At 44.7% G+C, this 24,581-nt stretch overlaps 2 protein-coding genes across 4 annotated transcripts in view; one reads left to right on the top strand and one right to left on the bottom strand.

Annotated features, from left to right (window-relative positions):
- Positions 1-24,581, top strand: part of CMSS1 (cms1 ribosomal small subunit homolog) — a 1,297,886-nt gene that overhangs the window by 781,834 nt on the left and 491,471 nt on the right. The gene's annotated exons all lie outside the window — the stretch shown is intronic.
- Positions 1-24,581, bottom strand: part of FILIP1L (filamin A interacting protein 1 like) — a 946,987-nt gene that overhangs the window by 699,536 nt on the left and 222,870 nt on the right. The gene's annotated exons all lie outside the window — the stretch shown is intronic.

Genomic DNA, 24,581 nt, shown 5'->3' with positions numbered 1-24,581 from the left:
TCGGTGAGGAAGGAGGTGATCCAGTCCAGGGCTTTGTCACGGATCCCTGCATTGTAGAGGCGTGTGCGAAGGGTGTGGTGGCAGATGGTGTCGAAGGTGGCCGAGAGGTCCAGGAGGATGAGGGCCGCGGTTTCTCTGTTGTCCAGCAGGGCCCTGATTTCATCGGTGGCGGCGATGAGGGCAGTTTCGGTGCTGTGGTTGCTGCGGAATCCGGATTGGGACGAGTCCAGGGTGGTGTTCTCTTCGAGGAAATGGGTCAGTTGTCTGTTGACTATCTTCTCGATAACGTTCGCCGGGAACGTGAGCAGGGAGATGGGCCGGAAGTTCTTGAGGTCCTTTGGGTCTGCCTTGGGTTTCTTGAGCAGGGCGTTGATCTCTGCGTGTTTCCAGCTTTCTGGGAAGGTGGCGGTCTCGAATGAGCTGTTGAAGATCTTACGGAGTTGGGGTGCGATGATGGAGCTCGCTTTGTTGAAGATGTGGTGGGGGCAGGGGTCTGATGGTGAGCCGGAGTGGATGGTGTTCATGGTCTTGATGTTTTCGTCGTTTATGTGGTTTCAGGAGGTCAGGCAGCTGGTGTGACTGAGGGGCGGTGGATCTGGGGTGTCGGTGGCTGGTGGAGAGGTCTGGGAGTTGAAGCTGTCGTGGATGTCTGTGATCTTGCGGTGGAAGAAGGTAGCTAGAGAGTCGCAGAGGTCTTGTGACGGCGGGATGTCGTTGAAGCTGGAGCTGGGGTTGGCGAGTTCCTTCACGATGTTGAAGAGCTCTTTGCTGTTGTGAGCGTTGTTGTCGATGCTTTCCTTGAAGAAGGTCCTTTTGGCCATTCGGATGAGTTGGTGGTGTCTGCGGCTGGCGTTCTTGAGGGCTGCCTGGTTGTCCGGTGTTTGCTCGTGGCCCCATTTCTTCTCTAGTCTTCTGCAGGTCTGCTTGAATATCTGGAAATCGGCGGTGAACCAGATGGCTCTTCTGCCGGTGCATCTGTTTGAGGGTTTCTTGATCGGGGCGAGAGTGTTGGCGCAATCTTTGATCAATTGCCTGAGGTTGCAGGCGGCTGTGTCGGTGTCTGTGTGGTCGGCTGGTGGGTTTCGGGCGAGGGTGGAGGTTAGCTGGTCTCCGGTGACCTTGTTCCAGCTGTGGTGGGGGATTCTTTGCTGGTGGTTGTGTGCGGTGCGATTAGTTAAAACTTGGAATTAATTAGAGAGGATCAAATATATAAGTGCTGTAAAGAAGGTAAGGCTAGACAAAATGAATGTGTTGGTATTTTTAAGAAATGTAACTGTGTTTATACATCACTCTGCCTTTGGCATCCTTGAGCTCACTGACAGGAAACTGAGACAATTCAAGAAGCAGAAAAGGACAGCTTGACAGATTAAATCCACAGTGGTGGTTATTAAAGGTCAAGATATTGCTACAAAAATGCTGATTTCAGCCCTCAGTAGATAGACAAAATGTGAGGTCTGAAAACACAGCATTCCCAAGCCAAAAGAGCTCTTATCGGTCTAGACTTGGGGCGAGATAGACAATGGACCTCCTTCACAGGAAGGTTTTTTTTTTCACTCCTTGAAAAAAATGGAGTTTCCTAGAAAATCAAGATTGAGGTAAACGGAGACTGCTTGTAATTATCTGAAGCTCGAACTTCTATTTTCTGTTTTGTAGGATGCTGGGAACGTGAGACCGACCCATGGTTCAATTTTAAAGCAGCTGCTTAATTTATATTCGTACTGCTGGGGCTTAAGTACTTGTTGGCAGCATCGAAGCTTCCATCGCGGGCTCTCGGAACTGTATCTCCTCCCATTTGCAGCCATGGTTCCATTGCTGGTACTTGAGGTTAATATTCAGTGATTCTGTTTGACTTGTTTAGTCTATTAAGCATTCCATCTTACACCGACCATGTCAAGCGTGGGGAAAACAGGAGAGGCCATGACAAGAAGTATTCTCCACGCCTGTTAATTTTGGTCTATTGCTGCTTTCAGTTTCTGGCGTTGTTTTGAGAGAATCGCTCAAATCATGTCTCAAAAACAGTCACACTATTTATTTTTCATCTGTTTCTTATCATCAGTGACGCAGGCATTTTAAATAAGGATTTATTATTGGAAAAATAAAGAAAAACTGTAGTCAAGCTTAGAATGAGGACTGCTTACACCTCTCCGGGATTCTAGGGCTTCTGATCATTTTATAGATGTGGGATAATTAATTCACTGAAGCATGTGAGAAGCTTCATTCAATGTTAAAAAAGCATAGGCAAAGCTAAATAGGTCTGGCTTTGGCTGCCAGCCTTTTGGCAATACTTCTATTGCTTTCTCATGGCTTTTGCAAAACTTTGTTTGGGAAGCTACCAGGCCTTCTTCATCAATTCAGAGAAAAACATTTTTTTAAAGCAAAAATGTTTTTTGGTCTTAAAAAAGCTCACATTGCCATAGCACTCCCTAGAACTGAACTTCTTTGTGTGTGGATGAGATATGGTATGCTGCCCTTCTGAAAGAGCAGTAAGCAGTAACTCATAATGAAGTCAGCCAATGGGTGAAGTGGGCTGACGCAGAACCCTTTGATGCATGCTGGATTGAGTGGAAGTAAAATATGAACGACACAACCAGGGCACAAGTCGGGGGAGGGGGGGGTACACACAGGTACAAGGCAACCACCCACTATTTTCACTGGGTGGACACCACCCCCCTTGCAAGAAGTGGGCCCCACTGAAATATACTGAAGTTGTTCCATATATTTTCAGACACTGGGACACATTGACATACAGCAGCGCCTGCACGTTGTCTGACTTCAGAAGGGCCCATGAGAGGCATGCTTTTTACGTTGTTCAATCCCTGTATATAAGTGATATGCATGCACTGTAAGAATGTCAATGTGTTGGTCTGTTCCAGGATTTCCACAAATAAAAATGTAAATACCACTATTTTGTTTTATTTCTTTTGTAGCGCTACTCATCCCATTGCAGGGTGTCAGAGCGCTTACATCACACGTACATATTATGCATTGACAACAAATCCTATAAATGTGTAAATCAATGTACAAGATTTGTTGCATAAGACGGCGAGGATTACAGGGTGTAGGAGTCACATGTCCTTCATAGCTGACTGTGCTATATTAGAAGGATTACAATTGATGAACTGCGATTAACAAAAGGATCTGTGCTAAAAGCAGTAACGCACTCACCTAGCAACATAAGATAAAAATCTGTGATATGCTTGCTGGATGATGTGCTTTGCAGGAGACATATTAACCCTCTATGCTACTTTGATTCAAAACTGGGATGAGAGAAAAAACAGGTCCTTCCAGAAAATGCTTAACCCTCCAAAGTTATCTTAACATAATTATTGTTCCCTAGGATTTACTGGCACACAATGATCTCTGCAGCAGGTGCCTTAAACCCATAAGATATTTTAAAATGCAGACTTTGCAACCAGTTAAGCAGAATAGATTTACTGCTACGTTTCTCCTTGTTGCCAACTACTTTGTGTCAGAGTATTTAAAAACGAAATATATAAATGAAGGCCCATATTTTCCATCACCTTTTTGGCACAACCCAGATGCTACATCTAATAAGTTAAATCTAATAATGCACTCGGATGTACTCATGATAGACCTGTGAAACGTGTGTTTGAAGTGTTAAGATCTGATGTCACTTCCTGTGAGGTCATGGGTTGTGGTCACTTCCTGTAATGCTGTGATGTCATGCACCATGATGTCAGTTGTATACTGGCTAACTTGGTTAGTCCCCCCACTTCTTTTTTTTTAGGACTGGTGACCTGGACACAACTACAGACAAATAGATGAAGTGTGACTGAAAACACATACAAATGACTGTCATACACTTAGTTTTAGTAAAATCAGAAGGTCTTGGCTAACATAGACCCTAAAAAGCCAATTGTTATGCCACTGGCTGTTAGCCTCTTGCCTATGAGAAAGAAAGAAAAAACAAAGGAAAGAAGGAACAATTAAGAAAAAAAAGCAGGAAGCAAAGAAAGAAATAAGGAAGGCAAGAGAAAAAAGAAAGGAAATTAAGAAGGCATGAACGAAAGAAGGAGAAAAGAAAAAATTAACCATAGAAGGCAAGAAAGACAGAAAGAAGGCAAGAAAAAAGGTAGTAAAGAAGAAAAATAGTAAAATCAAAAGCTCTTCGATAACACAGACCGAAAAAAGCCAATCATTATGCCATTGCCTGCCAGTCTATTGCCTTTGAGAAAGAAGGAAGGAAAGGAGAAAAGCAAGAAAGAAGGAAAAAAGAAGGAAATAATGATTAAAGGGAAGAGAAACAAGAAAGGAAAAAAGAATAGGGGAAGAAAAGAAAGAAGGCATGAAAGAAATTGAAAAGGAAAGAAGGCAAGAAAGAGAAAAGGCAAGAAAGACAGAAAAAAAGATAGAAGGCAAGAAAGGAAGGTAAGAAAGAGGACATGAAAGAAAAACAAAGAATGGAAAAAGAGAAAGAAGGAAAGAAAGAGAAGGCAAGAAAGGGGGAAGAAAAATAATGATGACAACAAATAAAGAAGGCAAGAAAGGGAGAAACAAGGCAAGAAAAATGGAAAGGAAGGGAGAATGAACAAAGGAAGACGACATAAAATAAGGAAGAAAAGAAAACAATTAAGGAACGAAAAAAGGCAAGAAAGAAATGCATTAAAAAGGCAAGATAGACAAAGTAAAAATTCAAGAAAGACAGAAAGAAGGAAAGAAAGGAAGAAAAACAGAAAGGGGGCAAGAAAGGAAGAAAGAAAAAGGAAACTGAATGAACAGAAGAAAGAGAAAGTCTAGAAAGAAGGAAAGAAATAAGAAAGGAAAGAAGGAAAAAAGAAACTACGAAAGAAAGACAGAAAAAAGCAAGAAAGGAGAAAAAGAAGGAAGAAAATAAAGAGAACGAAAGCAGGAGAGGAGAAAAGAAGGAAGGAAGGAAAGAAGGCACGAAACAAGAAAGAAGACAAGAGAAATAAAGCAGGAAAGACAGAAGGAAAGAAGCAAGAAAAGAAAGCAAGTGTTACAACTGCTGCAAATCAAACAGAATAAAGAATCGCTTTCTTACTGGGCAAAGTTTATTAAAGAACCACTGGTGAAAATGAGTCTAAAATTACCATGTTCTGTTTTGTGTACTACATACATATAAAAAAGGATACCTTAATAAAGAACGGATTCAAATTAACACTATTTGGTATGGTGTAAAAAACTGTCAGATAAACAAAGGAGATTCCAAAAGTAATGTACAACTGCATTTGCAAGAGATACGAACTGATAACGTTGGAATGTGCTCTGTGCATGAAGAGCTGTTAGAAAGCATCCTGCTAACACCTGAGCATCTAAACACAAAGGCAAAGCTAAAGTAATAAAGTAAAAATAAAAACACTGGCCCTGAAGGGAAGCACCTTGTGTGTGGATGTGCTTATTGTGAGAGACCAAAATGCAGTCACTCAAAGTGAAGTTAACCAGTTGCTCAAGTAGACTGACCCATTGCTCCATTTAATGCGCAGAAGCAACATGTGAATGACAAAATGACAGACCAATGGATGAAGAGAGCTGGCTGAAAGCCATTTAAGTAATATACATATAATATTAGCTAAATCAAAAGGTCTTGGCTCACCCCAGACCTAATAAAAGAAAAGTGTTAAAATAATTGACTAATGTTATAAATGTATGACTAGGAGATGAAAAAAATAATTCAGCGAGATGGGTAGAAATGTTGATGTAGCTGTTAAGTCTGGCATCCTATAGAAGGTAAACTGCACGTTGGCATCTAAAGCCTCATGAAGACATATTTGTGGTCACTTATCCACGCCACTGCATTTATTAATGTCAGTGATTACTTTGGAAAATGTAATCTGCATATACATTAGAGGGTTTATCAGTCTTACTGTCAATGTACAAATTTGAAATCATTGAGTGTTATACAGAAATACATGCATGTCCCAGCCTTTGGTACCTTAACAACCGTTTCCAAGACATTGATGCCCAGAGGAAAAAAAACAAATCCTTTTCCTCGATCAAGAACCCACTGGGCAGATCTCTTTACTTGATTGAGTTGTCTCGGCACCACCAGCTCCTTCCAAACTCGCTTTGACTTACAAAGCTTTTAATCACTCATCTGTTTCGTATTGAATAGCCTGAACCCTTTGTCCATATGGCCTAGAAGTGCAGGCCGCATTCCCTGAATGCAACGTCCCTTCTGGCATCATAGTCAAAGGGATGGAAACTGTATTCCATGAAATCTGGCTTCATAGTTCAAACTGAAGTTCCTGAATGCAGTGTCCGTCTTGCTGAGGAGAAGAAAACGCATTCCCTGAAAGCAATGTTTATATGGTCGCCAAGTGCAAACTTCGGTTCTTGAAAGCCATCTCCATCTGATTTCAGAACACAAACTGCAGTTCCTCATTTAGATTGAATGTGACTTCAGTGTGCAAACTCCATTCCCTCAATACAGTGTGCACCTGGCTCCAGTGCACCAATGCTATTCCCTGAAAGTGGTGTCCCAACTGCATTCTCTGAACTTTTGTCTATATGCTTTCGTGTGCAGTACCTATTTCCATCAATGTCATCCATTGCTTTGGAGTACTGATTTTGACGTATTGTAGGCATCATGCAATTAAGTAATTAAGTCAAAAATAAAAACTGTTTTTTGTGCTATTGACATTGGAGCTTGGAAGGGCACAGTCCGCTGTCTCAGACTCAGAATTTGTGAACCCAAAGTTACCCATCTGCTGTTTGTGGGTTTTCCACCATCTGAGGGACTCATGATGAGGTCCTTTATACTGGACCTGTTAAGTTCACCCCATATAGAACGATAACGGATGTAGAGATGTGGGGTGAGGTTAACAGGGAATACGGGTGAGAAATTGGGGGGTTGTTCCAGGCCTGAATTCGCTGGTGGTTTCTCCTTTTTCCCTGTAGTTTCACTCAGAGATTTTGGCTGTTCTCAGCGGCTGGAGTCCTCTGGCAAATGTACGAGGTTTGTGGGTTTACAGCAGACCGTAGAATTCAAAATGGGGCTGCTATGTCAGATACATGCCTCATGGGGAATTTACATTTACATTTACACTGTGATTTATGAACTTCTCTCAAGTCTGTGAAAAATCATTGCCCTTTGTAAGGGTATATAATAGTTAAAAGTGTTGCTAGAAAATATTAACAGGAAAACATGGAAACAGTTTGGGATTAAAGTGCAATCTGAAGTCTTATAAACAGCATAGATTTTTAGGCATATCATATGAATGCAAAATCCAACCTAATTTGTTTTGCAGTTTGCAGTTGGAATAATACAAGGAAAAGCAAAGAAGTTAACAAATGTAAAACTATTAAAGAAGTAATTTGATGTTTGTATGCATACAAAAGGCACAGAGCTGCAATGGGCTCGCTGAGCTCCATGATGGCTGTGTTTGTTCGGAGCGTTGGCAGCTCTTTGACCTTGTTTCGAGGACACGAGTCGGGGGTACACGCGGGTGGACGGCGTCCGCCCACTATTTTCACAGGGTGAACGCCGTACACCCTGTCAAGAACTTGGCCCCTACTGAAAAATAGGCTGAATTCGTCCCGGTTTAATTTGCAAACACCGGGACACATACAGCAGCACCTGCACGTCGTTGTCTCCTTTCGATCGCACAACGTGCAGGAGGGGAGGGGCTTTCTTAGTTCGAACTCCTGCTGGGCCCATAACAAAGGCCGAATTTGAGGAGTCATCAGGTCTCCTTTTATTCGAGTCTCCTGGCTGGCAGCAGTCAGGAGCCTCACACCTAGATGCCAATAAAGCAGAGGGGAAACAAATGCTCACACCTTCTTAGCACTTCACACATACTCAAGAGAGGCAGCTTTTCACTTTGTTCAGTCCCTGTTCAGGAGATATGCATGCAGTGTAAGAATGTCAGATGCATTGGTCTTTCCCTGTATTTACACAAAATAAATGTAATTTTTATAGTGCTTACTACCCCTGAGGAGGCATTGAAATAATTTAATTACCACTATTTTTTCTTGTAAAGCACTATGGGTAGAGGAAGTTTACGCTGACAAAAGGCAACATTGTTTTATGTGTATCTTTCAAAAGTGTGAATCTGTTGCCTAAATCAGGAGGGTTTCCCTGCGTACTCCACATGTGCTCCAATGTACTCATGATAGACCTGCTAAACATACATGTGAGGGCTTAAGATCTGATGTCACTTCTTGTGATGCCACTTCCTGTAATGTCACACACTGTGATGTCACGCGCAATGATGCCACTTGCATTCTGATTAACTAGGTTAGTCCCTCCACTTCTTTTTGTAGGACTTGTGCCCTGCTTGTTTCCATGATGTCTTACATCAGTGGTTCCCAATCTGTGCTCCGTGGCTCCCTGGAGAACCATCAAAACTAGCCTGGGGAGCCACACACCAAGCACTTTAATGCATTTAATGTTGAAGGGTTTGTTGACTGCAGTTAAACTAAATGGACTTAAATTCATGATGTCGATGATTTGTAGGTGACATGCCTAAAGCTGGAAACATAGTGCTTAATTGATGGCATGTTGAGGAAGATGACGTCTATATTTCACTGGAAACTCACATTTCAACTCTCCCAAAGTAAGCGGAAGATGCCCGATTAATTTTGTTAGACTTATTGATAGTTTAGATTTTTTCCAAATGCAATTTACACCAAAGCACGTTATCAGGAAAAGTGCATTTGTCCTGTCTTTCAAACCACTTAGTGATATTAAGTATTGACATGTGTACTTGAACCATAGATACTTACAGTACACATTTCTTTCAGTACAAACACATTTCTAGACAGGCCATAGGGAATAATGCCAACATTTGGAAACAAGAAAGAGGTACGTTCAAAAAAGGATTTATTTGGCTTGCATTGAATTTGAGACCATTCTAGGGAGAAGACAGCTAAAATAAAGCTGTATGTGATTTGAAAAATCATATGTCACCCTGCTGAGACAGGTGTTTTGGAATGTATGGCATGGGTGGGCATGGAAGTGCATGTAAATATTCTTCAAGTTCAGAAATACTTTGGCAGTGGGGCATACATGCATAGGGGTGCTGTCTAGTACTGTAAGTAGGATAAAAAGTTTGAGTGGTTTCTCTAAAAAAGGCATGGGCAAAGAAGTGTAACAAGGAATATTTTATAGCGCCGCCTTAGTAATACAAAACACTATGCGTATAGGATTATAATACCTTCATTAGCTTTATCCTAATTATTTTCACGGTGAATAATGCAATTACTCACAAGGCCGAGCTTACATCCCCCCACCCTCCAAAAAACAAATATCAGTGGGGAGCCGCGGCCAATGGGTCAAGGGAGCGCGAGTCGAAAAAGTTTGGGAATCACTGTCTTACATGGAGCCGGAGATGAAGTATCTGATGTTAGACATGGATTCGGCAGGTCCAGAGCACTTGCCTGCATTCCACATTCAGGTCTCTGATGCCTTTAAAGTAGCAGTGCCCTTCTGAAACTATTTGGCCTGAAAGGGCTTACATCATGGTATTTGTGACCAGCAGCGACCCATCCGGTTGGTCCCGCCTCACCCCCAACCAGTTTTCCGACGTGAAGAGTGTCTTACAGGCTGAGCAAAGGTCAGCCTGACAGACACTCTTCTTGGTTAGGTCAGGCAGCTAGGCAATATAAATGCCCTACATGCGCAGGCTCCTGGCTACCTCAACTGAACTTTGCTGGGCTGATGTGGCAGCCCTGTGGCCATGACCCTCCTCAGCCCTGCAAAGCGCCTCAAGTATCTCCCCCTCGAAACAAGGGGGAGCATCCCTGAAAGTCTCAGGCCTGGACACTGCAGTTGTGAGCCCTGAAGTGTCCAGGGCCGAGTGTCTATCACTGACACCTTGTCACAGAGTGGGGTGGAGTCAGCAAGTCTCACTGACCCATCCCACTATGTGACGAGTCAAGGACTACCACCTTCTTTCATTGGATGACCAAAGATGAGCCAGTGAGAGAAGGCGGCATTCCCAACCCTCCTGGAACCTTGGAGATTCCCCTCCTACCACCAGTGATGCTGCAGCTGGTAGGTTTTGTTTTTTATTGTTTGGCGCATGCATGTTTGTATGTATGAATGTATGTCTATGTGTGAGTGTGTGCTGTGAATGGGTGTATTAGTGAATGGATGGGTGTGAATGTGCCCCCCCATATGCTTAAATTACCAGTCGTCACCATTTGTGACTGCTCTGGGCAGACTGGAGGGTGTAGCAGAATGGCTGGAACCCCCTGGCAGTGGCAGATTCTATGTGGGATTTTGTTATATCATGGCCGAGGGATTTGTAGCATTGGGGGCTGGAGGAATGGCACCCTGAGGAGAAACACAGAGGGGCCTCCTCTATATGCTGAAGCCGATGAGCACTTATCAACATGGGAGCGCCCTCTGGCATAGTCTTGAAAATTTGCTTTCCCTGATAAAAAAAATCCCCATAAAAGAGAGTTAATAGAAAAGATGGGTGTGTGTCTCCGGGGGGTGCTTGTCTTTTTTACCTCGAGCACTTATACGTCTAAAGACTAGAGTGAAGGTGGTGATGATTTACAGAATGTTAAGGAGGTATCTGTCGCATAGGAAGAGGCAATGATAATGGCAGAATTGGTTTATTATGTATCAAAATGAGAGAGAGGAAGAGAGAACTAGTCCTGATCCCCTGGAGTAATGTATCTAATCAAGAAGAAATAGTCTACCTAGACGTGATAGGAGTCACAAAGGTGTATGGTTGAAGATGTATGTTTAAAGAAAAGTCTTGTTTCTTTTTATAAAGCCCTGTGGGTGGCAGGCATGCTTCATCATCGGGCCCCACCCGATGACACAAAAAAGAAACAAGACTTTTCTTTAACCCCTTCAGTGCCCATGACGAGCTGGACTCGTCATGGGCTGCGGTGGCGCTGTGCCCATGACGAGTCCAGCTCGTCATGAACTCCGCCCGCTAATGTTAAGCGCGGCACTGGGCGGGGAAAGGGGCGGGCATGCAAGGGGTTAAACATACATCAACCATCACTAGGTAGTTCTTCTTGTGATATATATATATATATATATATATATATATAATATACATACAGAATTGGGACATGAATGTGTAGGGTTCCTTGTAACGAATGGAAGGGATGATGATTGGCCTTGAAGGGCTGTAAGAGGAGCTGGAGATTTTTACAACTGCAGTGGAGTGCAGTGTGGGATCTTCGGACCAGCACATAACCAAAATGGAAACTGCTACACGTAACAAAGAAGACTGTGCTCGCTGGTCCCAGAAAGTCCCAGACGGTGCCAGTGGCGGCTGGTGACATTCAAAAGTGGTGAAGCGTAAAACAATAGCCATACTGCGGACCAGTATGTCCTCTAGGCACCCTGCCCCACAGCGCGGAGCCCACAACAGTATGGGGTTATTCTAGCCTGATCTGAGTACACACGTACCCCCCGCCCAGAGCACTGCATGCTACTGCCCCTGCCCCACAGTGCACAATGAACTCTAGGCACTCTATGGCCCTGAAATCTGCCCTTTCTGTCCAACTTTGGCTTTGTCCCCCTGCCTTCTTTACTGACCTATGACCCCGACATTGTGACACACGTGTGCACCACCTTCACCTGCCCACACCAGCTCTGGTCCCCCTCTGCACATAAACTTTCCCCGGACTCTGCACACCCCCCTGCATGTCACTATCCCCGAGAGGTGCTCCAGTGCAGTCTCCCCTTCTGAAACTGCCCCAGCCCCGCGACAGCTCTGGAGCCTGGGAGAAGCGGAGCATCGCATGCGCACCAGCGGCTCCAGCAGCAGCAGCACAGCCCGTGCGCCGCTCCTTTATTCACTGCGCTGAGCTTAATCAGTGCCAGCCGAGCCAGGCCTCTTCTCCCAGCCACCAGCCTCCCTCAGCCAATGGCAGCCTAGGGCCCAATCCCTCATTGGTGGACTGCGAGAGGCCACTGGTGCGAGTGTGGCATCCCCTCTCAGCCAATACAGACGCTGCTCCAGCAGCGCCAAGATTGAGTTAGCAGGGATACTCACCGCCCATTAGGAGACCGAGGGCTGCGGCATTGATCAACCCTCGCTCTCCTAATGCGCAGCCACAGCAAACACTAGTGCGCATGACTGGGCTGGTCGGAAAAATTCTCTGACCCAAACCCAACATGCGCACTGCTGCCTGTTGTACCCTCCGTGCCACCCCCTGGCCTGCTGAGTCTGACAATGACATGTCAGTCAGCATGATGCCGGGAGTCAACCTGCTGGCTTCCCCGCACACCCCCTTCAGACAGAGCCGCTGAGGGAGCTGAGCCTGTCTGCTAAATGACTGCCTCTGGAGTTGGCGGGTGCGGCTTGTGGGTCAATGACCCAGTGCCCTAATGGACGCACCGCCACTGGATGGTGCAAGTGCCTATATCAACAAAATGGAATCCAAACCAGAGGCAGCGAAAAAAAAAATAGTTTAGGGAATTGTCTGTTCAAAGTCCTGAATATACCACCTTTTGAAACAACAGGGTTAAACAGGAAATAGAATCTTTTAGTAACAGTTAACCGCCTGAGTAAGACGTGCTCAGAAATGAGTCAGCTGAGAGCCTTGCCAATACCCACTGAGGGTTCTGAAAGGCAGGGGAAATCCACAAGGGGGCAACAAAAAGGAGGCAATGATGGTGAGAAGCTCCAACGTTCATGTTTTCCTAGCTGTCAGCCACTCATTAATGTGTAAACACAAATTACAGAAAGTTAAGTAGAGCTCATCACAGCTTCCATGCAGATTCCAGCAAGTCTACGGGTCAGATTAAGGAAGTCATTTGTTGGTTCATAGCTTGAAGTGGCAAACGTTATTTAGTGAGTAAGACGAGGTAAGTGGCACCAGCCAGAAGGCGAAGATGTAATACTGGGATTATTCTTAGGTAACCCCCAGAACTGACAGGGATACATGTATGCTGTTCACATTTTTCTCTTTACTGGTATGATTTCTATCCTAGGTGTTCCTTCCCATACCTACTCCTGTCCCCCCTTAATGCTTTTGTATGTTTCTGTAGAACGGTTTAGTATATTGGTTTTGATAGATTTTACCTCAGACTCTGGAAAGATTCGGAAACTGAATAAAGATGTAGACTTACCTTGGCCTCCTGACTTAATTTCACTTGTGACGAGGAGACAGCCATGATGGTAGCAGCCTTCTGTCTCATTCCCTCGCCTTTCAGCTCTACAGTGACTGCATATTAGATGAGTGATTTCTTTCTCGTGGCTATTTCCTCAGGATCCTGTGTTTTTTGGTGCAACGTTTTATTTTCCTGCTGTTCCCCTCTATAGTGGGCAGTGCCCGCAGTTTTCATTTTAGCTGGAACTTGGTTATCCGCCACTTTGTAGTCTCAGTCGGTTTACCTGAGTTTCCGCTGCCACTGTCCCTCTTTCCGAGGTGGCAGTCTCTCTCTCCCTTTTGGGGGTACCTCCGGCGTTGTTTTCTGGCTTTGTGTTTTGTCAGGACTTTCTGCACTGGGTGTGCCTCTGGTTGTTGGGGCAGAGTTTCTGTGAATGCCACTACCTCCATTGTCTGCCAACCCATCGCCTTTTCCTCTGGGAGTCAGACGGATCCTCGAAGCTGCTCGTCTGGACTTCACCATGTCCTTTTCCATCTCTCAAGACTCACAGGGGAGGAGTGTACTGCATTTTCAGTGGGCATCAAAACATCATTTGGGTGTGCTATGGTGACACACACACACCATTCCTAATCTTATTCAAGACTATTGTGTGTCACGGTGAGACACACTCAACTTCATACACAAACATCAATTGTTTCCAAGAATTTTGGTGCGTCGTGGTGAGAGACACACCATTCCAATTGTTTGCAGCCCTATAATTCAAGATTTATGTGTACTGAGGTGACACGCACATAACTCCACACAAAAACATATTGGTTGTTTCAAAGATTTCTGGTGTTTCAGGATGACACTTCATTCAGAATTTTGTGGCCACTATTCCACGGTATCACTCACACTCTTCTTGCCATATTATGTGTGAAATTTGTGTCACCTCAGGACTGTTGCAACATCACTAACTTCAATTGTTGTAGCTCCTTTTCATCTTCCTAAGTTACCTTTGTGACACACGCACTTTACAATTTCATTTGTGTCATCATCTGAAATTGTCTTAGCAATTTACAGTGGATTCCGATCTTGCATTTATCATTATTCATGATGTAATTCAACCATACAATATGGTCTGATATGATAGTCCTGTACCATACTAAGGTTCTACTGTTCCTATAGCTTTTTATTCTCTCCATCTACCCCACATTTTATAGCATCCTCTATAATTCTTAGTATCATTACCATTCCAAATTATGGTAGTTGCCCGCATGAACAACCCTTATCTTTTGTAAATGAAATGGAGGAACCAAACTTTCCAAGGGAGGAATGGATGAAGTTATATGAATCTTATTTGATTGCTATTGGAGGTGAAAAACGTAGGCCCCCTAAGAAAACATTCAATATTGTTACACAATCTTTTTATCCATGGTAGGAAAATATATGAAACTCTTCCTGAGCCTACATCTTCCACTGATAAGTTAGACGGAGGAGAATCAGATGACTACAGAGTAACATATTTAAAATTAGATTCGCAGTTAAGACATGAAATAAACGTGCTATTAGAGCACTAAAAATTATTTTCTAGAGTTCAAGGTAATAAGAGCACGTGACAAATTACACTGCAGTTCTAAGAGGCTTCTGTAAATTGTGTAATTTTGGTACTTTAACAGATTCTTTCATTAGAGACCAAGTGGAAAAATGCAGTAGTAATGCACACATTCAAGAAACGCTATTAGCTAAGAAAGAATCCCAATATACAAGAAGCTATTGATATTGCTAAAAAAAATTGAACATAAAGCTCAGTGCATCAAAGAAATGAGATCACCTAATGAGACAGTTTCTGAAATTAACTCTTGACAAAATTGGGAGAGAGATATGCAAAATAAAGCATGTGCCAAACACTCATCCCAAACAGCCTTCTGGAATCAACAAATAAAATTGCTTTTGTTGCAGCAGTAGCAATCAAATTGCCAGCAATGTTAATTGTCAAGCTAGGAATACTATTTGCATGAAATGCAACAAAAGAGGCCACTTTGCCAGAGTATGTAGAGATAGTGATAGTACACAAGTCCGTGCCATTGAAGAATCTACACAAGAGACAACAAAAGTGTTTCAAATAAAGAATGAATTCTGTAATGCAAAAAAAAGTATCGATATTGTAAAGTTTGTCTAGATTGCATTCGTTTAAAATGTTTGCAGATTCCTGTTCTCCATTCACCATTATCAATTACTAGGAATTCATGCAATTTATTTCTCATCATAAATCTATGTTAGAAGCCCCAGACATAACTCCTAGAGGTTACCACAAGGACCCTACTACCCTAGTAGGAATGATTAAAGTTAGCATATATTTTAAGGACCATTTAACGTTTTGTAAAGTTTATGCAGTAAAAGACAGTTACAACCTTTTTACTGTGGCAGCATGTCAAGACTTTGGCCACTACTACAGCCAAAGCGAGAGGCAACTCATGGACAAAACAAATTAAGCATCCATGTAGGATACGAAAGTGTGTGACGCCCAAAATCCTGTTGAGACAATGCTTAACTATGATAAGAAACTCAGGTGAGGAAAATGGCCGCGCAAATGGGTACCGATCCAAAGCAGGTCAGCGGTCTAGTGTTTCCCCTCACGCGACAATTAGGGAGCTCAAGGTGCGCGTTCCACAGGAGAACTGCGCACTTCAACTGTAGTTTTCTGGAAGAGAGTAGTGTCACTGTGAGGCGCAGAACTTGTTTGGTATTTACCTCAGGAAATAACGTAAACACAATTCTTTGGTTCTATAATGCATGCGCAACGTGGGATTCGACTATCCTGACAAGAATTTATCGAAGGAAGAGAATTTCAAGCAACGCTTCAGCCTACATGTTCCAGTTGCGGTATTTGTTCCAACCTTCCTAGCATTTCTAAGGTAACACCTTTGTAACGCTTATGTTCCCGAGGACAGAGTGGTAAATTTCAACCTAAAAGAACTAAAGTGCTTATTGACATTATAAAAGCTTTCTTGCCTGAAGCACATGAACTCGAGACCTTAAAAAGACTTGGGGTTTCCAGTTACTGGTGTATTAGAGGGAACCTCAGGGAGTTATAACTTCTTCCAGAATTAATTACGGACAGATAAACTAAAGAGCTACTACTCGTAGCTAAGGTGAATAGTAGAGCGCTAACTAAGAGTACACATTCAGAGTGTTTAGTTCTTTGGGAAAACAAAACGATTTACAAGTGCTGTCTTCTTCCTTTACATTCAGATGCAGAAAATTAACCCAATTATAAAACATCACAGAGAGAAGCAATAGCCTGGGGTCGACAGGGTAAATTTAGTGTCGTAGTGTTACATCTAGCATTAAACATGTTTAGGCAGTTTTTACATGTATGTCTTTAAATCCAGGTGCAGTAAGAAGATCCACCCAGACGACCGAGTGAAGTACCACCAACTTACCAGGCAGTCTCTCTTGTTTCTCATCCACTTCCCCTTTCCCCCCTGCTTTAGTCGCTACCTCGAGTTGATCTTGGGTGGCGCCTGAGGTGGCGGGGCGTTGGGACCATCATCGGCTCCTGTGGAGATTTGGTACTTTGACACAGCACCAGAAGGAGTTGGGGAGCACTCTGGATCCCAATCCTTTGAAAAAGGTCTTCTTAGTCAACATATCCTTAGAAGGTGAATATATTTGCTGTGAATTTCCAGAACTAATATCTGACACATTTGGATTGTTAGCAGTTACCAACATAAAATGAAACTTAAAACTATAACTAAACCAGTTATGCATAAACCACGCCATGTACCCCATCTCATAAGGGAACAATTGCAACATTAGTTCAAAAGGCTTTCTGAATTAGAAATTATTCAGCTCATACAGTGCTGGGAATGGCTTGCCCCTGCTGTACTCCAATAAGGTTAATGGGGATGGCATACAGCTTTGTGTTGATCTCCGTCATCTCAAAAACATCTGGGTGGATAGACACCCTTTACCATGCATAAAGGAAATGCTATGCACCAAGCCAATTTTTTTGTGTCATTGATCTATCCATGGGACATCATCAGGTGGAACTTCATCCTGATTCTATGCCCTTCACAGCTTTTCTCACACCGGGCGGCTCATTTATGATCTGTAGAATGCCTTTTGACCTCGCTTCCACTTCTTCCATTGCCCCAAAAATCATGCATCATATTTTGCAGGATGTATTCAACACCCTATGTTTCCAAGAGGACATTCTGTTTTATGGGGAAACAGTTACATGAGTATGGCCCTAAATTACATATAGTCGAACTATATTAAAAATATGTAGATTATAAAAACATTTAAAAACACTTATAACAAAGACGTGTATTATCTGACAAATAATCAAACAGATAATACACTTTTGTTATAACTGTTTTTATAATCTACATATTTTTAATATTGTGCTGTTTTAAACTAAGGCACAGAATTAAGATGTTTTGATGAAATAAAAAGGTGCTTGTATTTTGTACCAAATGTGGAGATGATTTTGGTAATGAGCAGATGAATGTATTTCTAGAAAATGCATTAATCTTGATAGTAATAAATAAAACTATGATATATTCTTGACATATGAATCAAGACATTTGGTAGTTTTTTAATATATTCATGAATAAGGCCTTCTTTATTGTCTAGATAAGTGACTGGTGTATCTTTAATACCATTCAGTAGCATTCTCATACTCCAGTAAAATTGAAGCACAAAAGGGATTCTGTTCTTATAGCTCGTAACAGTTTCCCAGTAAGTCGTCAGTCTTGGGCAACTCCAAAACATGTGGTGAACTTCAACCCCAATCTCTTCACACAGGGGGCATTTTGCATCCTCTACAGCAAAGTGTCTATTAATTCTTCCTGGTGTCAGGTGCACCCTGTGCAACACATACAAATGTATAAACTTGAATCTGGAATTTCTAGACACCTTGGACATGCGGGCCACAAGTGTTCCCCAATCTTTGTCCTCAAAGGGAATATCAAGGCCCTCCTCCCAAAGTGTCTGAAGACTGTTGAGGGGTAGCATAACATCTCATCCCGTAGCCTTCTATATAGGCAGTTGACTGCCTTATTGGTAACCGGAGAAGTTCCTATAAATTGGCATCCTCCCACATGTGGTGGTCTTGCCATTCCTCCCTTCCAATGTTTACGGACCGCCGTTGTGAGTGCCCTAGGCAGAAGGAAGTACCCTGAGGTAAGTCATCTTGCTCCCGGAAATCTTCAAACGGAAGCAAGAGTTCGGCCTTGAAGAGGGCACCTACGGTCGCCGTGCCTTCCGGCAATCAGTCCCTTAGTCCTTGTCATTCACCCCATGTGGGAGTTCTGTTAGGAACTCCAAAGGGATGTCCGGGGCGTAAGGTGCTCACACTTCTGCCTTCTGTAGGCTCCTGTTCCAGCACTTGCGCAGGACGCGAAAATCAATGGGGTCGCCAGCTCCAGGAGTAGGCAAGCGTAGTAAGACTCAGGACAAGTTCTGAAGAGCCGGGACATCAGGGCTCCTGTTTCCCCTCTGGGTGACCCTAACTGCCATCCATTGCATGAGCCATTGCAGCTGCGCTGCCAAATAATAAGTCTCAAAGACCGGGAGGGTAAGACCCCCCCCTTCCTCTGTTGGCCCTTGTACTGTAGACAATGTCACTCTCCAAATTAAGCTTTTGGAAAGCATGGTGAGATCTCCGAAGAATTCAGGAGAATCTACACCAATAGGACCACATTTAGTACAATAATGGTGGTAGGGCTACCATTTTTAATAAGGCAACCCTTCCTACTATGGAGAGAGGACGCATTGACCAGAATTCAGTGCTGGATCTTACCCCACAAATAGCCTTCCCCATATTGCGTTCTAGGAGATCTGCAAAGACATGATGAATCTTCACCGCTAGGTATGGCAGGCACTGAGATTCCCAGATCACGCTTCTCAATCCCTCTGGCTCTCTCTGTTTGCTCGTGTGGGAAACCGGCACGACTTTTGCCAATTAACCTGTAAGCCCGAAATCATCCAGAATCATGTTAGGAACTCTCGCACCCCACGCATGTCCTCCTCAACATCCCGGAGGAGGAGCAAGAGATCCTCTGTGTAAAGCGCAAACTGTTGGATCTCACCTGACAGCACTATGCCTTGATATGCAGTTCCGGCCCTGGCATGAAAGCTCATGGCTCCATGGCCAGGGCAAAAAACAAGGGTGACAGCAGACAACTATTCCTGGTGCCACGGCCCACCCGGTAGCTCTATAATATAATGCTACCTGTTCGCACCCTGGCTCAAGGGTCTGTATATAACAAGTGGGCCATAGCAACAAATCGTCGGCCCAGGCCAAACCTAGCAGTACACTATAAAGGTATGCCAATTCTAGGCTATCGAATGCCTTCTCTATATCAACGTCAAAAATCACGGCCTCCTCTTTGTTGAATGTGTCAGCATCCAACAACCTAAGCAGCCTCTTGATGTATTGCGACCTGGGATAAACCCTGCTTGATTTCGATGTATAAGTGTGGGCATGTGATCTAAAAGGCGGGTAACCAGAACTCTACTTAGGATCTTATAGTCTAGGTTTAATATCAACAACGTCCTGTAGGCTCTCTTGGCGTGACGAGTTTCCCAGGCTTCAGGAGTGGGACAATTACAGCCTCCCATGTAGTTGTGGGAAATATATCTGCTTCTCATGCTGCTTTATATAATTCCTCTAGTCGGGGGCCATGGTCCTCCATGTAAGTGGAGTAAAACTCCTACAGTAGCCCATCCAGGGCAGGACATTTGTTTCTAGCCATAGATTTTATGGCTGCTCTTATCTCAGGAAGCGTAAGATCACCACCCAGAGCATCTGCCTCCTCCAGGGACACAGCCGGTAGGTCTATCTGCTCCAGAAAGGCCTCAATATCAGCAACGGAAGAGGTAACCTCACTGCTATATAAATTAGAATACTAGTCATGAATTGCAAGATTAATATCTACTTGGCGGAACAAGGTGTTGCCATTGTCCCCTCGAAGCTGTACTATCACCGACCCCCTGCTTTGCTGGGTTGGCAAACCATGCTAGTAGTAGGGCACCACTGCAGTCCCTATCTGCATGCGCTCTAACATATAATTTCTGTAATCGAAGCACCTCAGCCGCTCAGCCTGTTCTGCTACTTTTTCTTTCGCTTCTAACAATGCAACCTGTTCCTCTGGATGCCGGGCATGCGCTTCTTGGTGTCTCTCAGTGTCTACTCCACAATTGTCTCCATCGATAGGGTCCTTCGGAATCCTACTGATTCCAAGATACACCGATCCTTGATCTCTGTTTTGAATGAGTCCCACTCTATCTGTGGATTTGAAGCACAGCCAGTATTGTCAGCAAAGTATTGTCTGAGGCCGTCTCAATGATGTCTCTATAAGCCAAGTCCACTAGGACTTTTGGCTTCAGCTGCCATGTCTGGATAAAGGCCTCCAGGCCCCCCTCCCTCCCCCCCCCCCCCCCCCCCCCCCAATTCAGTCCGAGCAGTAAGGTATTATGATCTGATACGGTCCTGGAGAGGTATTCGCTAGATGTGATCGATCCATGCACATCAGGTGTACACAAGAAAGCATCCAGCCTCACATGTAGCTCATGTAAGCTGGAAAAAAAAGATTTGTTCTGTTCCCCTGGATGATGTAGTCTCCAAGAGTCAAATAGGCCCACTGGGTCTGCCATTCCACAAACGCTCTGGCCACTCGGATGATTGGGGAGTCCCGCAGGGGAGGATGAGAGTGATCCAACTCGTGATTGGCCACACAGTTGTAATCCCCCCCAGAGGGGCCGGGCCTACCAGATACAGGGCTATTACTCTTGAGAGTTCAGCCATAAACCTTGCCTGTTCGATGTTGGGACCATAAATGTTGCCTATTGTGATGACTCTGCATTCTAGCCTACCGGTAACCACCACATAACGACCCGCTGCATCTATCAAATGTCTGGTGTGATGGAAGGGGACCCTGGACATAATCCACACCAGAGTATCCCTAGCAAAGGCTGAATAGTCAGTATAGTAGGCCTGTCCCAGCCACCTAAGCTGCAGCGCTGCACCCTTCTTGGTAATAAGATACGTTTCTTGCAGTAGTGCAAACTGCATTCCTCTCCGATTGAGATATGCAAAGATCTTATGCCTTTTGGTCATAGTGTGCATCCCCCTAACATTCCTTGAAAGAACCTTGCATGTTACGGCGGACGCTATGAAACAGCAAAAAGATGTCTCGTTTGACCACTACAGATGCGCATCCTACTGTGATTCCAACACTCCACATTTGTACGCATGCCAGGTACGCCTTAAACCCCATCTCAGTACAAATAAACAACAACTGACCCAATGCCCACACCCCAGGACAAGCAGAGCAACTCCCCTCATCCAAACATAGTACCAATAGGCATACATTTGTGTGAGAACCCACAACCACCTCAATGGGGGTAAAAGCAGTGCCTACTTCACAGCCTCTTAGCCGGGTTCCCCCCATCCAAATGACGCGTTACCCAGGGTTTGTGACGCTAAATACTCTATGTCAACATATCTTTTTAAACTGGCCCCCTGTTATCAGCAATCATACACAAACATAGTGTCCCACTCCCTACATTATATGAGGTAAACTGTTGTGCAGGGGTGACGAGTCAGTTTAATATCGGAGTCCTCTGCATAGCTAATAACTTTGGTGCAGTCAGAGTTCTGGCCACCTGCTTCACTTAGCGAGGGTATTGGGCTCGCTTCTCTCCAACTCACTTCTGCCACTGCTCTGAGCACTCGATGCCGCTACCACTTCACCTCTGACCCCGATGTAGCACCACCACTCCTTTCATTTATCTTCTTGCACCTTGGAACACCACATGGGGACTCGCCACCGCACCCAACCTGTGGGTGTGCCCCAATCCAGTCCCACACTTCCTGCTGGGTGCGAAGAACTGCACTCCCTCCTGTGTAACCACTTGCAGGCGGGCTGTAAACAACATAAAGTAGGGTATTCTCATCCGGCATAGCCATCGTTTAGACTCTAGAAACGTGGAACGCTGCTGTTGCAACTCCCTTGTACAGTCATGAAAGATCATAACCTTACTGTTAGCTACTTTAAGGTCCCCCCACAGCGTGGCCTGCATTAGAAAATGGTCGTAGTCTACGTAGTAAAGGAGCCTGGCCACTACTGGGTGCAGGGGCTTCCCCGGCTGGGGTGGGCGAGCTGGAACTCTGTGTGCCCTCTCCAGTGTATAGAATGGGGAGAGGCCACCTCATTGCATAGCCAACGTTTCAAATAGTCTACCATATTGTCTCCCTTTGTGTGTTCGAGAAGTCCTATGATTGGTACATTGTTTCTTCTTAACTTTTTTCACTTTCCTCAGCTCTGAGCTCTAGCGTTCTAACTGTATCTTCCATAGTGGACAGTGTCGCGCAGCTTGTAGACATCTGGAGGTATATCTGCCAGTGTATGGTCGGCGGCCACGAGCCACGACACTTTCCGTGAGACGCCGGGGTTCATCTTTTAAGAGACTCAGATCTGTCCCTATGGTATCAATCTTCATTTCCAGTGCCTCCCTAGAAGCAGTGATAGCCTGCATGATATTGCAGAGTTTAAATTGCTCCTGGTCTCCTTCTTATGATGAAGGCAACGTTCCCGTAGTCTTCCCCCACTGAGACCACAACCACCATTGGGCCAGGCATCTCCTGGTCGCGCCGCTGAGTTTTGTTGTCCATGGTGATCAGTTGCCAACTCCTAGCTACTTGGCAAAGTTGCCAAAACAGCAGTCTGTCCTGGGCCCTATGACGAGGGAGGTAGAGCTCTCCCCACAGCTTACACTGGCATCGTTGCAATTGAAGGACCAGTATCCAATATTGGGGATCAGCCCAGTCTGTGAGCCTCCGACCAGCGATACAGTTCACCCCGTTTATTTAGCACTACTCCATTGTGGCCCAAAATGTCTTGTGGAGTTAGTGAGACTAGACTAGGGGCCCCAGGGCTTCCAAGGAGCGCAAATTCCGATGCACCTCTGCGCAGGCCTCACCTCAGCACTCCTTCTATCCTGGGTGTATTACCGTTTCCAGGGCCACGTCGGGTGTAAGGCCAATTTAGTACTTCTGCCAATCGCCAGGCCCGGGTTCACTGCAAGCCACCTTCGTTACTCCACAAGCTTGGCGAGAGGCCCACGGCCAGGCAGTCGTAGGATGCAGCACCACATTCCCCACCTGGTGATGGGTCGCTGCAGATAGAGAGAGAAGGCCCCGCCAGCAGAAGCAATCAGGCCCGTCGCGGGCCGCCCCAGGGCCAGTTTGGTCTCCACCAGTTCTCACCCGAGCCCAGACTCCGCCTCTCATCTGTCACCGAGCTGTGGTGAGCCGGGCATCTCCCCAGGGGCTCAATGGCGAAGACTACAGTATGTCCCCCAAGCGTCGTCGTCACCTCGTTGCCAGCTCAGAGCACCACCTCTCCGAGCACTCCAGGAGGGGTTGCTTCTCTTATGAACTGCAGGCCTAGTTGCGCCGCCTCACCCTCATTGCATTTCTCCTCCAGCACTTTAGGCCTGGCGGGTGCTAGTGCCCTCCGGCCCCCCAAATCAGCCTGGTCAGGGCCACTCTGCTCAGGCTCTGCTTCCCAGTATGCCCGCCAGGAGTTTCCCTCCAGTCTGCACCGCCAGCAGCCCAGTGCGGCCACCATCTTGTACAATCCGCCATGAAGGGTATGCGAGTCACCTAAAGCTCGCCGAGGTGATCACAACGACCACTCACAGAGCGGTCCAAGTGCATTTCACCGCTCCATGGGTCCCTACAAGGGACGGTGACCCCAACCCCGGGGTCTGTATTTGTACAGGATGTTATCGGATGGGGGCTCGCAGGCCGGAAGCTCTGTATTCCTCGAACTACAGCATCAGCATTCTGCCACGCCCCCTCGCTCGGAGGAGTTCTTGACATTTTCTCAACATAATTAGACTTATTGCCACATAGTTGCTTTTATCTTAAAGTGTGAATCACATGCATGTTTCAAGACAGTATGCACTCAGTGGCTGTATCCAAATGTTTTCAAGCTAATATACGTGAATAAACTGTTTGTCCCATTAAGTATTTTTTAAGTTTTAGGATAAATTATGTTGGTTAGAAAGTAACTGCTTTTTAATACCAAATACCATGTTTGCGTTGGTTGATATGTATAATGTAAAAGACACTTGTTTCTGTAATTACATTAAAAAAAAAAAATCCACTATATTTTTAGATATATTTTATGCTGGCGCATCTCTACGATCAGGCAAAAAGAATTTCATCCTAAATTTTCTGTGTTACGTTTAAGACCATTCATAAACCAATCTGACAAGGATGCTTGGTCACTCGTTAGGGGCTCAATGTTAAGTAAGGGACATAAAAAAAATAGTAATCACAGGCTTGTTTCCAGCACAGCTCATGTTTCAAAGTTACTAGCAGAGCCCCTTTAAAAATGTGTTGACGTCGAGGAGGTACATGCCACTTTAAATAATGACCTTAAAGACTAAGCACCCAACAATTTCCACCATGGACTATTCACTTTTTGTGTCTATAAGAGTGAAGAATAATCAATGTACTTACGAAAACAATTTCTATCTATCTGAAAACTGTCCGATACATTCTTTAGCCAGT

This window comes from Triturus cristatus, chromosome 8 (genome assembly GCF_964204655.1).
Source record: "Triturus cristatus chromosome 8, aTriCri1.1, whole genome shotgun sequence".
NCBI classification, from domain to species: domain Eukaryota; kingdom Metazoa; phylum Chordata; class Amphibia; order Caudata; family Salamandridae; genus Triturus; species Triturus cristatus.
This window is presented reverse-complemented; position numbering and strand designations above follow the sequence as displayed.